Raw genomic sequence first — 14,839 nt, forward strand, 5'->3', positions numbered from 1 at the left:
TCTCGACTCTCTCTCTCTCTCTCTCTCTCTCTCTCCCGTGCTCTCTTCTTCTTCTTTCACTTTTCTTTTCCGTTCTTTTCTTTCTTTATCTTTCTCTTTCTTTCTTTTCTCCTTTTTCTTTCCTGGTTGCGTTTTGCCTTACTTGGCAAAGTTATGAACATCACTTAAAAAAAAGAATCTAGACCCTTGATGACGTGGAAATGCTCAACCTTATCCTATTAATTACAATCTAACCTCTTTTCTTTGTTTCCTTTCAAATGGGTCCCTTACAACCATGTCATTCTCATATAATTATTTAATTAAATCCATAACCAAATGGATTATAATTATATGATTCGAATCGAGAATTTTCTCGTTCGTTCTCGATTAATTAAAATATATTTAAGGTTTCACGGAATTAATTCTCGTTCTTGAGAATTTATTTCTTAAATTAATTTCCGGAATATTTCCTCGAAATTAATTTATTAATCGAGATAAACCCGATAATTCCTTTATTTATTCCGAGATTTCTCATTTACCTTAATATACTTTAAATCAATTCGATAAATCCATTGGAGCATAATTCACTCGAGAATTTAGTTGTAACAACGGAAAGTTCGTTTAATATTTCCATATTTCCAAATACGAGTGATGCAAAAGCTCGTCCTTACAATCCCTACCCCCTTAAGTTAGTTTCGTCCTCGAAACTTAAAGTAGAGCAGGGTACTTCTTCTGCATCACACTATCGAGCTTCCAGGTGACTTCTCCATCTTCAGAAAATAAGAGAAGAGATACCTTCTTCTAAACATGTCATCACTTGATGAGTAGCAGATTCATTCTGGTCTTCGAGTCCACACACATATCGTATCTAAACTACACTAGTGACTTAAGATAGGCACTTCCTAATGCTTAGATATATCTAACATGGAATCCACTTCATCAACTACCAAGTTTAGAAACTTGACCAAGACGCAACAAACAAGTATGTATAGCTTTCACATACATGAAAGCATAACTAAAGAGTAAAGGATAAAAATCTAATTAGTTCATCCAGACGATGGCTCGTTTACTTCATCTCCAAAAATGCTGAAGACACGACCTTTGGCCTTAGGTTGATTCCTCAGATAAGTGATTTTATCTTCTGGAACATGACAATCTCTTGCAAAATGACCTTCCAAGCCACACCGGTAGCAGCTTGAGGTTCCCATGCGGCACTCGCCCGGGTGCTTCCTACCGCACTTCTTGCACGTAAGGAAATCATCAACCTTGGCCTCTTGTACCTATTCTCGCTTTGATTTCCTCTGTAACTTTCTTCTTCTCTTTGCGCCCTCGACCTGGATCTTCCATCCCAACTCTTTTTCTTCTTGTCAGTTGTTGTCACTCGTTTTCGGACAACTATTTAGGAGTACCAAACGGTTCAACCCAAGGCTGGACCAAGTGGTCGCGTTCTGGCTCGAACGTGTCGGACTTGGTATCCCAAGTCGTCCCTTAGCTGTCGGTGATGCTTGCCTTGTCCAAACACCTGAAACGTGGGAAAGAATATGTGAACTACAAAGGGGAAACATAGGGGGTGCCTCTGTTTACCTCTCCGACGCTCAACATTAGTAGGATTGAGGTGGAATATAGAGGGTTTACTGTTTAGAGGGCCGAAGCTTGAGAGAAACGAGTAAGGTACGAGTTCAGCAGCGTTTCAGTGCTCAAAATCGGATTACCTTTGGGAGAGGATGGACCTTTGTATTTATAGGCGACCAAGGGGTATTTTGGGGGACCTCTTGGCCGAGTGGGATTTTGGGTCGGCCAATGGCCGAGTGAAACTTGATTCGGCCATTGGCCGGGGGAACTTTGGGTCGGCCATTGGCTAGCCAAAGGTTTGGGCCGGCCAATGAACCTTGGGTCAGCCATTGGCCGGCCAATGGCGGAGTGAACCTTGGGTCGGCCATTGGCCGGCCAAAGGTTTGGGCCGACCAGTTGATACGAACCTCGGCCGACTAAGCTCCGAGACCTGATACCCCAATAGCACAACGACGGATTGTCTACAATTTAGGAACGAAGGTGGATCGAATGACGCCACGGACGGATGCGAATGACCGCCTGATGAGTCGGTCTCGAACTCTTACACGCACCGCTTTGTAAGAAACCCGAGTAGTTCTAAACGAACCAAAGAGAGAATGAAATCCTCACAGAAAAGTGTTTAACTCGAAATCAGATTGTTAAGCTCCTCCTTGAATCTCCTCGCTCGAGCTCTCGTCACGGGTCCTTCTGGCACTTGGTATTTTGCTTGCGGCTCCTTTTGGGGCATGTCCTCATCATTCCCCTCGTCTTGAAAAGGATTTGCCCTCAAATCATGATCTGCATCAAAAGGAGATAAGTCAGTCACATTGAATGTAGCACTAACATTATACTCACCTGGAAGATCCAATTTGTAGGCATTATCGTTGATCCTGCGAATAACTTGGAATGGTCCATCACCACGCAGCTGTAGTTTGGACTTGCGTTGCTCCGGAAAACGCTCCTTGCGCATATGTAACCAGACCCAATCACCAGGTTCGAAAATCACTCTCTTGCGGCCCTTGTTCGCTTGCTTCGCATACTGCTCCGTTCTTCGCTCAATGTTGAGTCGTGCCCTCTCGTGAAGCTGCTTAACAAGCTTTGCTTTCTGTTCACCATCTAAATTCACATGCTCAGACATAGAAATAGGAGATAAATCCAACGGCGTTAGTGGGTTAAAACCATAGACAATCTCAAAGGGTGAGAACTTAGTAGATGAATGAATAGCGCGGTTATAAGCAAACTCAACATGTGGTAAACAATCTTCCCAAGTTTTGATATTCTTCTTAATTATTGCCCTCAACAAAGTCGACAAGTTCCTATTAACTACTTCGATCTGACCATCAGTTTGGGGGTGACAAGTAGTCGAAAACAACAACCTAGTACCCAACTTAGCCCGTAAGGTCTTCCAAAAGTAACTTAAGAATTTGGTATCCCTATCCGAGACAATCGTCCTAGGCATGCCATGCAACCTAACAATCTCTCGAAAGAACAGATCAGCAACATTAGTAGCATCATCGGTTTTGTGACATAGGATAAAATGTGCCATCTTTGAAAACCTATCAACCACTACAAAAACAGAATCACGACCTCGCTTAGTCCTAGGCAAGCCTAACACAAAATCCATAGATATATCTACCCATGGTGAGCTAGGAATAGGCAAAGGTGTATGTTGTCGCACGAAAATGAACAACTATTTAAAACCTCGGGCGGTTCGATCCAAGGCCGGACCAAGTGATCGCACCCGGGCCAAGAGTGTGAACTCGAAAGTCTCGAGTTAGGGTTCTCTCCGATCAACCCGCCTCTCGGGAGAGGTAGGGGGTGAGGAGGAGGAGTGACCGTGCCTTGGTTGTCGGCTGCCTACGTACCCGTGCGTGTGATCAGGTCAGAACGTAGTTCAAGCGTGGAAGAAGCAGTATGAGGCACGGAGCCTTGATGGAGAGGCGTGCTCAATGAAGGAGACGAGGCGCGAGGAGTCCTCGGCGGCGTCTCAGAGCTTCGGAGATCGCGTAGGCGTCTAGCGTGTTAGACGCGCGAGGGTAGCTCTAGTTGAGAACCCTAGGGGCGTGCTTGAGCACCGGAGAACGTTCGGTCAAAGGGAGCGACGTCCGGGAAGTCCCCGTGAGTGCTTTGGAACCTTTGAGAACGAGGGAGGGAGAAGAGAGTCTGCTTCAGTCCAAATATGGCATCCAGAGAAGCAGAGGCGAGTAAGAAATCGAGCGTATCGATAGGAGATGAAGAGAATTTTGTGTATTGAATAGGATTCAATGGGATGATCTTTCCCCTCAATGAGAGAGGGTATTTATAGGTGTTTGGGAGCCTTAGAAGGTCCCTTTTTCGTCCATGTGGGACTAGGATCGCGCATGCCATCAAGTGGAGGCGCACGGCGCGCGCGGCGCACAAAGAGCGGCGCACAACGCGCGGCGCGCGGCGCAAGGGGCGCGGTGCGCGTGTCACCGGGCGCGGCGCGAGGGTCACCGGGCGCGGCGCAGGTCGCGCGGCGCATGGAGCGCGCGGCGCGCGCCTGTCTGGCACGGCGCGCCGTCTGCTGCACGGCCGGCCGGCGTTGCGCGTTGTGTGCGCGATGGACGGCTCGTCTTGGCCGGGTTCTTGCGGGCCTTCGAATGTCATTCTTCTCATGTGAAATATGAAGCTTTCCTCTTGACGAGAGCGACTCGATTCGAGGAGCAAGGCTCGACTCGACGAGGGCGACTGGCGACTTGACTCGAGGAGTGACTCGAGAATGACTTGAGGCTCGACTCGAGGAACAATTAAGGGCTCGACTCGAGGGGCGAAGCTTGAATCGAGGAGATTGACTCAAGGCTCGACTCGAGGAGTCAGGAGTTTGGGCGAGGGCTTGAAGATTTGCCGCTCTTCAGGACCTCCGGCCTGACCATCGGCCCTTTGAGCGACGTGCCTTCTCGGTGTCTCGGGTTTTCCGAAAACGACTGACAACATTAGCCCCCCAAGTTCGTCGTTCGGGAGGCGTCCCAGCGATGAACTTTTTGTTCTTCTAGTTGGGTGTTTGAGGAAAATATTTCCCGTGCCTTGTGGCCCCGAGGAAAAAAAATTTCCTCTTCTTTTTTCTCCTCTTTCTCTTTTTTTTTCAGGGGGCCGCGCGGCGCGCGGTCTGTGCTGCATGACCCGCGCGGCGCGCGGGCTTGGCACGCGGCGCGCCGCGTGCGCGGGGCTGGTTCACTTCGCGCGGGAGAACTCCGACTTTTTGGAGTTTTTACTCCGATTTTGCTCCAGTAGGATTTCGACTCCTACCCCCCTAGAAGTCTATAAATAGACCTCCCTCCTTCCCTTTATTCCTCACTTTATTTCTTCTCTTTTCTCTACGCTTGTTTTCTTTTTACGCTTGCATTATGGGTGTCCCTTCCCTTTTCTCAGCTGAGAGTCCCGAGATTTATTTCTCTCTCTTGTTTCAGGGTTCTGAACACGCAGAGGATGATCTCTTCGCGGGTTTAAGGGAAGTTCCTCTGCACGTGGAAGAAAATCCAAGCGGAGTAGAGCAGTGGCTGGAGGAAGGCGAGCTGGGTGCGACCGTGCCCGCTGCTCAGCCTCTCGAAGAGTGCGTGCCAACTGGGCGCGCTACAGGTGGGGAGTTTGATCATCCCGCGTCCGGGGTGCCTGCCGCTCGCCTCGTGATCAACTTGGTTGGCGAGGGGGTTCGTGACAAAGTCCGCCTCGACGTGTTGCGGTCCGACTTGGACTTTCAAGGCGTGCCGGGAGATGCTACGGACGCGGATGTGGTGACTCCACTAGAGTTGGTTCTCGACGAGATAGACTGCGTGGACGACTTTGGTCCCGAGTCTGAAGATCTCGGAGGTGAGTCAGAGACATGTCCGGGGGCCGAAGGCCTCGCATCGGAGCGTCCCGAGGTACCGCCGGCGGCTGCCGTGGCTGTGTCGGAGGGCAGGAGCCCTTCCGTGGAGTCAGGGGGTCCTCAGCCCGGGACCCCTGACGCAGAGGCGTTGGTATCGGCGAGGTCGCTTGCTAGGACGGAGTGGTATCCCGAGGAGGGCCTTGCTGCTCCCGAGGACTTCGATTGTTCGGGGGTCGATGCTTCGAGCATGCTCACCTACCGGACATTCGTTGGTCTCCGGGAGGCTTTTGCCATTCCGTCGTCCGTGGCGCTTCTCCGTCCCTTAAAGGACGACCGTCCTTTCCGGCCTCGTCGTGGTTTCGCCGCAGTTTCAGTTGCGAGTCTTAACTGCGGGTTGCGGCTGCCGTTTCAGCCCATCGTTCAGCAGCTTCTCGCCTGTCTGGGGGTGCACGCATGTCAGATGAGCCCGGTGTTCTACCGCATAGTGGCGATGTGCCATATGGAGTGGCATTGCCAGACTGAGCGGGTGATGACCGTGAGTGATTTTCGCAATCTCATCGCGGTTTTCCTTGCGCCCGGGCAACCCAGTTTCTTTGTGGCCCGCGATCGCCGGAATACTAAGCTGATCATTGATTCAGAGAAGTACAATCGACGACCATGAGTGTGGGTCTCGGCGGAGGCTTTTGGTGACGCGCCGCTCCGGTTCGGCCCCTTGTCCGAGTTTCCCGCTAACGAGGGGGCCGATGACCTCGACTTTGTGAAGGAGATCCGGGGAATGTCGGAGGCTCGGAAAGCCGTCGAACAATTTCGTTCTCCTGAGCTGATGGCTTCCACTGGTGGTTCCCGCCGTTTCCTCAGCGGACCGAGGGTGCCCCGAGTGCCGCATCATCTCTCTCGAGCGGCGATCCTCAAGGTATGTTGACGTTTCGTACTTCTTGCTTTTGCTTTTAGCTTAGGGTTTTGACTTTGTCGCTTTTGCAGTCTCTTCGGCTAGGGCGAGGGCTCGGGCTCGTCTAGCGAAGGCTTCCCGAGACCCGAAGTCGTTGGCGGCGGTTCGTCGTCGGATTGCTGCACGGGATGGTCGGGAGAAACTCGATACCGATCATCGGGCGGAGAACGGTCCTCGCGCTTCTTTGAAGCGACCTTCCTCCTCGGCTTTGCCAGACACGTCTTCGGACTCTAAGCGCGTGAACTCGATGGTCGACGTGGAGGCCGCGGAGGTTAGGGGGGAATGTTCCCTGGGCCTTGCTCAATCTTCGATGAAGATGTGGAAGAGCGTTGTGGCCAGCAGTGACGTAGAGTTCTTTCGTCACGGCGTTTCCGATGCACAGAGAGTGAGTTTCCCTTGCCTCGTTTGCGATGAATCTGTCTTTTGCTAAACTGTCTTTTTGCCTTCTCAGGTGCTTGCTCGAGCGACCCAGGGCGAGAAGATCCTTCACGACCTCATCAGGCGGATGAGCCGCGCCCATGAGGAGCTTGCTCAAGCGAAGTCTCAGCTGGCCCACGCCGAGCGAGGTTCTCACTCAAAGGCGGAGTTTGCGAGTCTCCGCGAGCAGCTTCAGGAGGCTCGCGTGGAATTGGGAGTTACCCGCGGCAAGTGCGACCGTGCTCAGGCGGCGGTGGCGAAGATGGCTGAGGAGCTAACGACGGAACGTGAAGCCCTTGAAGTGGCGACTCGGTCGACGGAGGTCTTCCGGAGTGAAGCGCGGGACCTTCGACGTCAGTTGGAATCGCGCACAGAGGAAGTTGGCATTCTTCAGGGCCAGCTTACATCGAGTGAGGCTGCCCGTGTTCGTGCGGAGCGTAAGCGCGACTCCTTGGCGGAGGAGGTGGTTCGGGTCACCGAGGAGAAAGCCGCGGCGGAGCAGCTTGCATCCGACATTCAAGACGACTTTGATGTCGGAGTCGAGGAGGCAAGACACGCAGCGGCGGTGGAGTGTCGGGACGCCACAGCTGCCGAGAATGTTTCTCGGGGGGTCACCTTCGAATTCTTCGACTCGCTATTCCCACCACTCGACGGGGCCGACCCTGTGGGCGACGATCCCGCCGAGTGACCGTTTTCTTTCTTTATTTTTCCTGCGCAAATGTTTTAGCGCGTGCTTTTTAGGTTTTTCCATTCAGCGCACTTGTCTTAGCGTTTGCTTACTAGGATATTTCCCTTTAGCGCAATTGTCTTAGCGCATGCTTTCTCGGTTTTGAGGCAGATGCCCCTTTCTTTTATGAGGAGTTATTCATTTATTTTTATGAATGTTTTCGCACATTCATCTTCTATGGCATGCATGGATGGTCACTTGTTTGTGTCAATGATTTTGTCCATCCTTTTACCTCGGCATGATACTTTTTCAAACACGCCAGTCACTTGGATGGTTTGCGTTCTTAAGTATTTTCAACTGCGAGTCAGCCATGCTACGTAGGTGTCTTACGTGTGCCAGATTGTGCCACGTGGACGTCTCGAATCGCGCCATGTAGGCATCTTGGGTTGCGCCATGTAGGCGTCTTACGTGCGCCATGTAGGCGTCTTGAGTGCGCCATGTAGGCGTCTTACGGGCTGCGCCATGTAGGCGTCTTAGGTTGCGCCATGTAGGCGTCTTACGGGCTGTGCCTTTACGCGACTTACGTGCGCCATGTAGGCGTCTTAGGTTGCGCCATGTAGGCGTCTTACGGGCTGCGCCTTTACGCGACTTACGTGCGCCATGTAGGCGTCTTAGGTTGCGCCATGTAGGCGTCTTACGGGCTGCGCCTTTACGCGACTTACGTGCGCCATGTAGGCGTCTTAGGTTGCGCCATGTAGGCGTCTTATGGGCTGCGCCTTTACGCGACTTACGTGCGCCATGTAGGCGTCTTAGGTTGCGCCATGTAGGCGTCTTACGGGCTGCGCCTTTACGCGACTTACGTGCACCATGTAGGCGTCTTAGGTTGCGCCATGTAGGCGTCTTACGGGCTGCGCCTTTACGCGACTTACGTGCGCCATGTAGGCGTCTTAGGTTGCGCCGTGTAGGCGTCTTACGGGCTGCGCCTTTACGCGACTTACGTGCGCCATGTAGGCGTCTTAGGTTTTTTGGTGGAGCGTGTTCTTTTGAGAGTTTCCTTACCATAGCTAGCCCCCCCAACTTTTTGGGTTATAAGTTAATTGTTTGATAACCAGAAAACTTGCATAAAACAAAATTTGAAACGGAAAACTTGAGTTTTATTACTTTTGCGAAAAACTTGCGAGAAAATTAAAATCCTAAAACATTGGCTCGTAGGCCTTATTGAAAATGGGAAATAAAAGCGATAAAAAAGCGGGGGACGCTAGCTACTGATAGTAGTGCCTCAAGTGCTCCGCGTTCCACGGGTGGCGAATCGGAGTTCCGTCCGTGTGCTCGATGTAGTATGTCCCGTCGTGAATGACTTTGCGTACTCTGTAAGGGGCTTCCCAGTTCGGGCCTAGGACGCCGGCGCCTTGGACTTGTGTGTTTTGGAACACTCATCTGAGGACGAGGCTTCCGACGGCAAAGGTTCGCCTTTTGATCTTGGAGTTATAGTATCTTTCGACCTTGCGCTTCTGTGCGGCGAGGCGTCTGAATTCTTCCGCTCTCTTTTCATCGATCAGGTCCAACTCGAGGCGCATGGCCTCGTCGTTGTCCACTTCGTCTAATGTATCGACTCGGAACGTGGGTACCTCGATTTCAATTGGAACCACGGCCTCGACCCCATATGCAAGGGAGAATGGCGTCTCGCCGGTGGCGTTTCGCGCGGTTGTCCTATATGCCCATAGGACGAATGGCAATTCCTCAGCCCAGGCGCTTTTCTTGTCTTCGAGCTTCTTTTTCAGGTTGCTTTTGATTGTTTTGTTGACTGCCTCGACTTGGCCGTTGGCCTGAGGATGACGCGGCGAGGAGAAGGTCTTGCTGATCTTCAGTTGATCGTAGATATCTCTTACTCGCGCGTTGTCAAATTGTGCCCCGTTGTCGGTCACAATTGAGGCGGGGATACCCTGCCTGCATATGATGTTCTTCCAGATGAAGTTTGTCGTGTTTGCTTCAGTTATTCTGGCAAGCGGCTCGGCCTCTACCCACTTAGTGAAGTAGTCGATGGCGATAATGGCGTACTCGTATTGCCTCGGCGCTCTAGGGAGCTTGCCAATGATGTCCACGCCCCACTTAGCAATGGGACGTGGGACAACGATGCTGCTTAACGGGGTCGGGGGCTGTCGCGGAATTTCCGCGAAGCACTGGCATTTATCGCAACGCCTTGCCCATTCGCAAGCATCTCGCTTCATGGTAGGCCAGAAATAGCCTTGCTTAAGCGCTTTGAGCGCTAGGGAAATTCTCGCGGCGTGGTTTCCGCAGATGCCCTCATGGATTTCGCGGAGGACCTTGGTCGACTCAACGCTATCGAGGCATCGGAGCAGCGGTGTCAAGTAACCGCGCTTATAGAGTATGCCATCACGGAGCGTGTATTTGGATGCTAAGGCCCTCAGTTTATCGGCTTCCTTGCGGTCTTCGGGGAGTTCCCCTCTTCGCAAAAACTCGACAATTGAGTCCATCCAAGTGGGCTGAGATGCCACCTCTATGGTCCCGACTTCGTCTTGGGAGACGGACGGTCGTGGGAGAGATTCAATGGGTACGGTCCCCAATCCGTCTTCGTCGATGCCAGACCCGAGGCGGGCAAGCGCGTCAGCCTCCGAATTTTGTTCTCTCGGGATTTGGTGAATCTCGAACCAAGAGAAGGCCTCGAGTTTGGAGTTTGTCTTAGCCAGGTACGCGATCATGTTGGGTTCCTTGGCGGTGTAATCTCCTCTAACCTGGTTTACAATCAACTGCGAGTCGCAGTGCATTCGCAGGTTATGGGAGCCGAGTTTCTGTGCCAGCTCTATCCCTACAATGAGCGCCTCGTATTCAGCTTCATTGTTGGAGGCCTGGAAGCCGTAGTGAAGGGCGTATCGCAGCTTTTCCCCGTCGGGGTTAATCAGGATTATTCCGGCGCCAGCCCCCCGAGCATTAGATGCTCCGTCTACGTATAACTCCCAGATGGGACCCGTTGGGTCTACCTTCCTTTTCCGAGTTAGCTCGTTATCGTTCAAGTCAGTTTCCGCTCTTCCCATATCGGGAGCGTAGGAGAATTCTGCCACGAAGTCGGCTAAGGCCTGCCCCTTTATAGCCGTTCTTGGGTGGAACTCAATCCCGTACTCGCTCAATTCTTGGGACCAGATCGCCACGCGAGTCGACGTTCCCTTTTGAAGAGCTTTACCGATTGGATGCTCAGTTCGCACCGCAATTGGGTGAGCTTGGAAGTACGGTCGTAGCTTCTTTGCTGCTGTTACGAGAGCCAGAGAAAGTTTCTCAATCTCGGTGTAGCGCGTTTCCGCGTCGAGTAAGGCTTTGCTTACGTAGTAGATTGGCCATTGGACCTTGTTTTCTTCGCGGACAAGGACGGCACTTACAGCTCTTTCAGAGACGGCGAGATACACGTATAGCGTCTCACCCTCTTTCGGTTTAGAGAGGAATGGTGGGGACCCAAAGTAAGCCTTCATTTCTTGGAAGGCACTTTCGCATTCGTCCGTCCACTCAAAGCCATCCGTCTTCTTCAGAGCTTTGAAGAACGGTTGACACTTGTCAGTGGCTTTAGACACGAAGCGTGTCAGAGCGGCAATCCGACCGGTCAGGCTTTGTACCTCTTTAACTCGTCTTGGCGACTTCATTTCAAGGAGTGCCTTGATTTTTTCCGGGTTCGCCTCTATGCCTCGTCGCCTGACGATATAACCGAGGAACTTTCCGGATTCAACCCCGAATACGCATTTGTTGGGGTTGAGCTTCATTTTATATCGGCGGAGGATTGTGAACATCTCCCTAAGGTCGCGTACGTGATTAGTTGCCAGTAGGCTTTTAACGAGCATGTCGTCCACGTACACTTCCATCGTCTTGCCGATTCGATCGGCGAAGATCCGATTTACCAAGCGTTGGTATGTTGCTCCCGCGTTCTTAAGGCCGAAAGGCATGACCTTGTAACAGTAGAGACCTCGATCAGTGACAAAGGTCGTCTTAATTTGATCGGGCTCGTGCATTCGAATTTGGTTGTAGCCTGAATAGGCGTCCATGAAGCTTAGAAGTTCATGGCCGGCCGTGGCGTCCACCAGTTGTTCGATGCGCGGGAGTGGAAAGCAGTCCTTAGGGCAGGCTTTGTTAAGATCTTTGTTGTCTATACAAATTCGCCACTTCCCGTTTGGCTTTTTTACCATTACCACGTTGGCGACCCACTTGGGGTACTTAGCCTCTCGAATGAAGTTCGCGGTGAGGAGTTTTTCGACCTCTTCATTTATGGCCAGGTATCGTTCTGGGTTGAACGTTTGTCTAGCCTGCACTTTTTCGGCGACTTTCGGGTCGTCGTTCAGTCGATGCACTATTACCTCGGGATCGATTCCGGGCATGTCCGCATGAGTCCATGCAAAAACATCCTTGAACTCCCTGAGGAAGGCGGTAAGCTGAGTTTTGATGGCGAGTGGAAGTCGGGTGCCGATTTTTACAACCTGATCAGGCTTCGATTCGTCCAGGACGATTGGCACAAGATCATCGGAGGTTTCCACCTTAAGTCTTTCGATTTCATCACGGGGGTCAAGTTCTCCGAACTTCCTTGCATCCCTTGGGTTGCATGGGTAATCGTCTTCCAGTTGGAAGATTGTGTTGACCGCTTTTCCCGCGGACTTGCCATCAACTCCTTGCACGTAGCATATTCTGGCTTGGGATTGGTCTCCAGCCATAATGCCAATTCCTCCTTCGGTGGGGAACTTCACCAGTAGGTGATACGTGGAAGTGATTGCCCTTAGCCGGTTCAACGTGGGTCGCCCGATGATTAAGTTGTAGGGCGACTCTTGATCGACCACTAGGAATGGGACCATGTGAACGGCTTCCATTCCTCCAGGGGTCCCAAAGGTGACCGGCAGGTCGATGATGCCCTCGGTCATAACCTTTTCCCCAGTGAACCCAAACAATGGCGTTTGGGTCGGAGTCGGGCACAGCCCCCCGAGCTTCATGCGCTCTAGGGTGGACTTGAAAATTATGTCGGCAGCGCTGCCGTTATCGATGAGAACCCTTTTCACCAAGTTATTGGCCACTTGGGCCTTGAGCAGGATCGCGTCATTGTGCGGATGCACAACTCGCTTGGCCTCTTCATTGGTGAAATACATCGTCTCGTGAGGCACGGACGGAGGTTCTTCATATGTGAAGTTGACGTGCATAGCAGCGTCTTCCTGAGACACGGCCCTAAGGAATTTCTTCCGTTGTCGGGCCGAATCCCCATCTAGTGGACCTCCCAGTATGGTGGTTACCACGTGCAGTTGCGGGTTGGCGTTGGCAGTAGCCGTGGTTTGGTTGGCAGAAGCGGCTGCTCCTCCTTCTTGACCAGACTGGTGTCTGTTCGCGGTGGGGCCCGCAGCGCCAATCATGCGCAACACGAACTCCTTCAGCTCACCCCGTTGGATCAAAGCCTCGATTTGCCTTTTTGAGGTTGTAGCATTCCGAGGTCAAATGACCGTATTCCCGATGGAACTCACAATACCTGGATCGATCGCGAGTTGCGGGATCCTTCTTCATTGGAGCCGGGGGCGTGAACTTGTCACGTGCCAGAGCCAAGATCCTTTTCGGCGCTGTGTTCAGCGGCGTGAATGACGAGTACGCTTTGAAGTTTTCCGCAAGTCGCGGTTTCTGAGGTACAGGGGGTTGGTTGCTAGGAACCTGGTTCCCCTTGTTTCGCCTTTTACGAGGTTCGTTCTGCTCGCGGCTTGGTTCTTCTCGGCGGCGAGAGCTTTGATTAGTGCTCTTGCGGCCATCGAGGTAGTCTTCGACTCCCATGAAGGTCTTAGCTCGAGTCATTAACTCGGCCATGGTGGAAGGGACACGGCCGACGACACTTGTGCGCAAGCCTTCTATGATAGCGGCAATTGCGTCACTGTCGTCAAAGCGGTCGACCTTGTTTGACTCTTCAGTGAATCGGGCGAGGTATCTTCTAAGAGACTCGCCACTCTCTTGCCTGATTGACCACAGGTACATCTTGGTCTTCTTTTGGACCATAGACGTAGCGAACCGTGCTAGGAACATGTCCTTCAGGTCTTTGAACGAGTGGATGCTTCCTGGCCTTAAGTTTTTGAACCACTCAAAGCCGGGTCCGGCGAGGGTCAAACTAAAAGCTTGGCACATGGCACCAGGAGAAACACCCTGCATCGTCATCCAGGTTTCATAGTGCTGGATGTGGTAAGCAGGATCTGCTTTCCCATCATAGGGAGCGAGGTTCGGGAGCTTGAAATTCCCCGTACAAACCACGGCCAGTATCTGAGTAGTGAAAGGTGATGAATTCTCCTCAACGACCCCATAGGCACTTCCACCTATTACGTATTCTCGGAGATCTCGTACCTCATTTCGAAGGTTGTGGATCATAGTGACCACATCGAGACCGGTCGTTGGAGTAACCCCTTGATCGGGAGGAGTCACCTGCAGCCTCTCGTTAGACCCCTGTCCTGCGCGGCGGTTCCCGTTAGTTGGGGCTGCCAGCGTGATATTGGGTCTAGAGCTTAGTCGCTCTCTCAGATCATTGCCACGCCCAATGCATTGAGCAGTGAGGTGGTCCCTAAGATCAGGGCTGGCCGTACGGAGGCGCCGGCTTTGCTTGCGGCGGTGCGCTCTCCGCGCGCCCTGACTTTCCGCAACATTCTCCCTCGGACCTAGTCGGTCGAGAGCCGAACGTTGGGAATTCCCCTCTTGAGAAGCTACCGGCGCATTGCTTGTTCGGGGTAAGGGATTCGACGGACCGGCTTCAAACGCGGTGGGGAGTTCCCCGTCCTTCGTGAGAGAAGTCTCGATATCCTTCGACTCACCAGTACCCTCGTAATCAGGGTCGCGGCTTTCCTCGTTGAGGTTCTCAGGATCCCCGTTGGGGATCGTCGTGTCACGCATAGGTTGCATCGCAGCCAGTTGGCTGTGATACCTTGCGTTCCTCGCCTTCAGTCGGCGGATACTCTCCTCTAAGTCCACGATGCGGTTGTCCCTGCTATCAGGAGATGGAGATGGTGAGCGGGTCGAGCTCTCTTCGTGGAGCGACTCTTCGTCACCATGCGCTCGGGAACGCAAGAAGTATTTCTTGGTCCTAGCGACGTTTTCGGGGTTGTTCATGCCCTCAGAACGTACGGGTGGTTGGCTACTCATCGTTTCTCAAGTTCGAGAAGGTTGAGTTCGCAGAAGAAAAGAAGAAGATGAATAGAAGGGATTTCGGGCTGAATAGGTCGGGAAGCCCCCTCCTTCTAGCGCCAAAATCTTGTCGCACGAAAATGAACAACTATTTAAAACCTCGGGCGGTTCGATCCAAGGCCGGACCAAGTGATCGCACCCGGGCCAAGTGTGTGAACTCGAAAGTCTCGAGTTAGGGTTCTCTCCGATCAACCCGCCTCTCGGGAGAGGTAGGGGTGAGGAGGAGGAGTGACCGTGCCTTGGTTGTCGGCTGCCTACGTACCCG

The sequence above is a fragment of the Urtica dioica genome, chromosome 6, assembly GCF_054948205.1.
Source record: "Urtica dioica subsp. dioica isolate 48M chromosome 6, U.dioica_male_clone48M_v1_H2, whole genome shotgun sequence".
Lineage (NCBI taxonomy): Eukaryota > Viridiplantae > Streptophyta > Magnoliopsida > Rosales > Urticaceae > Urtica > Urtica dioica.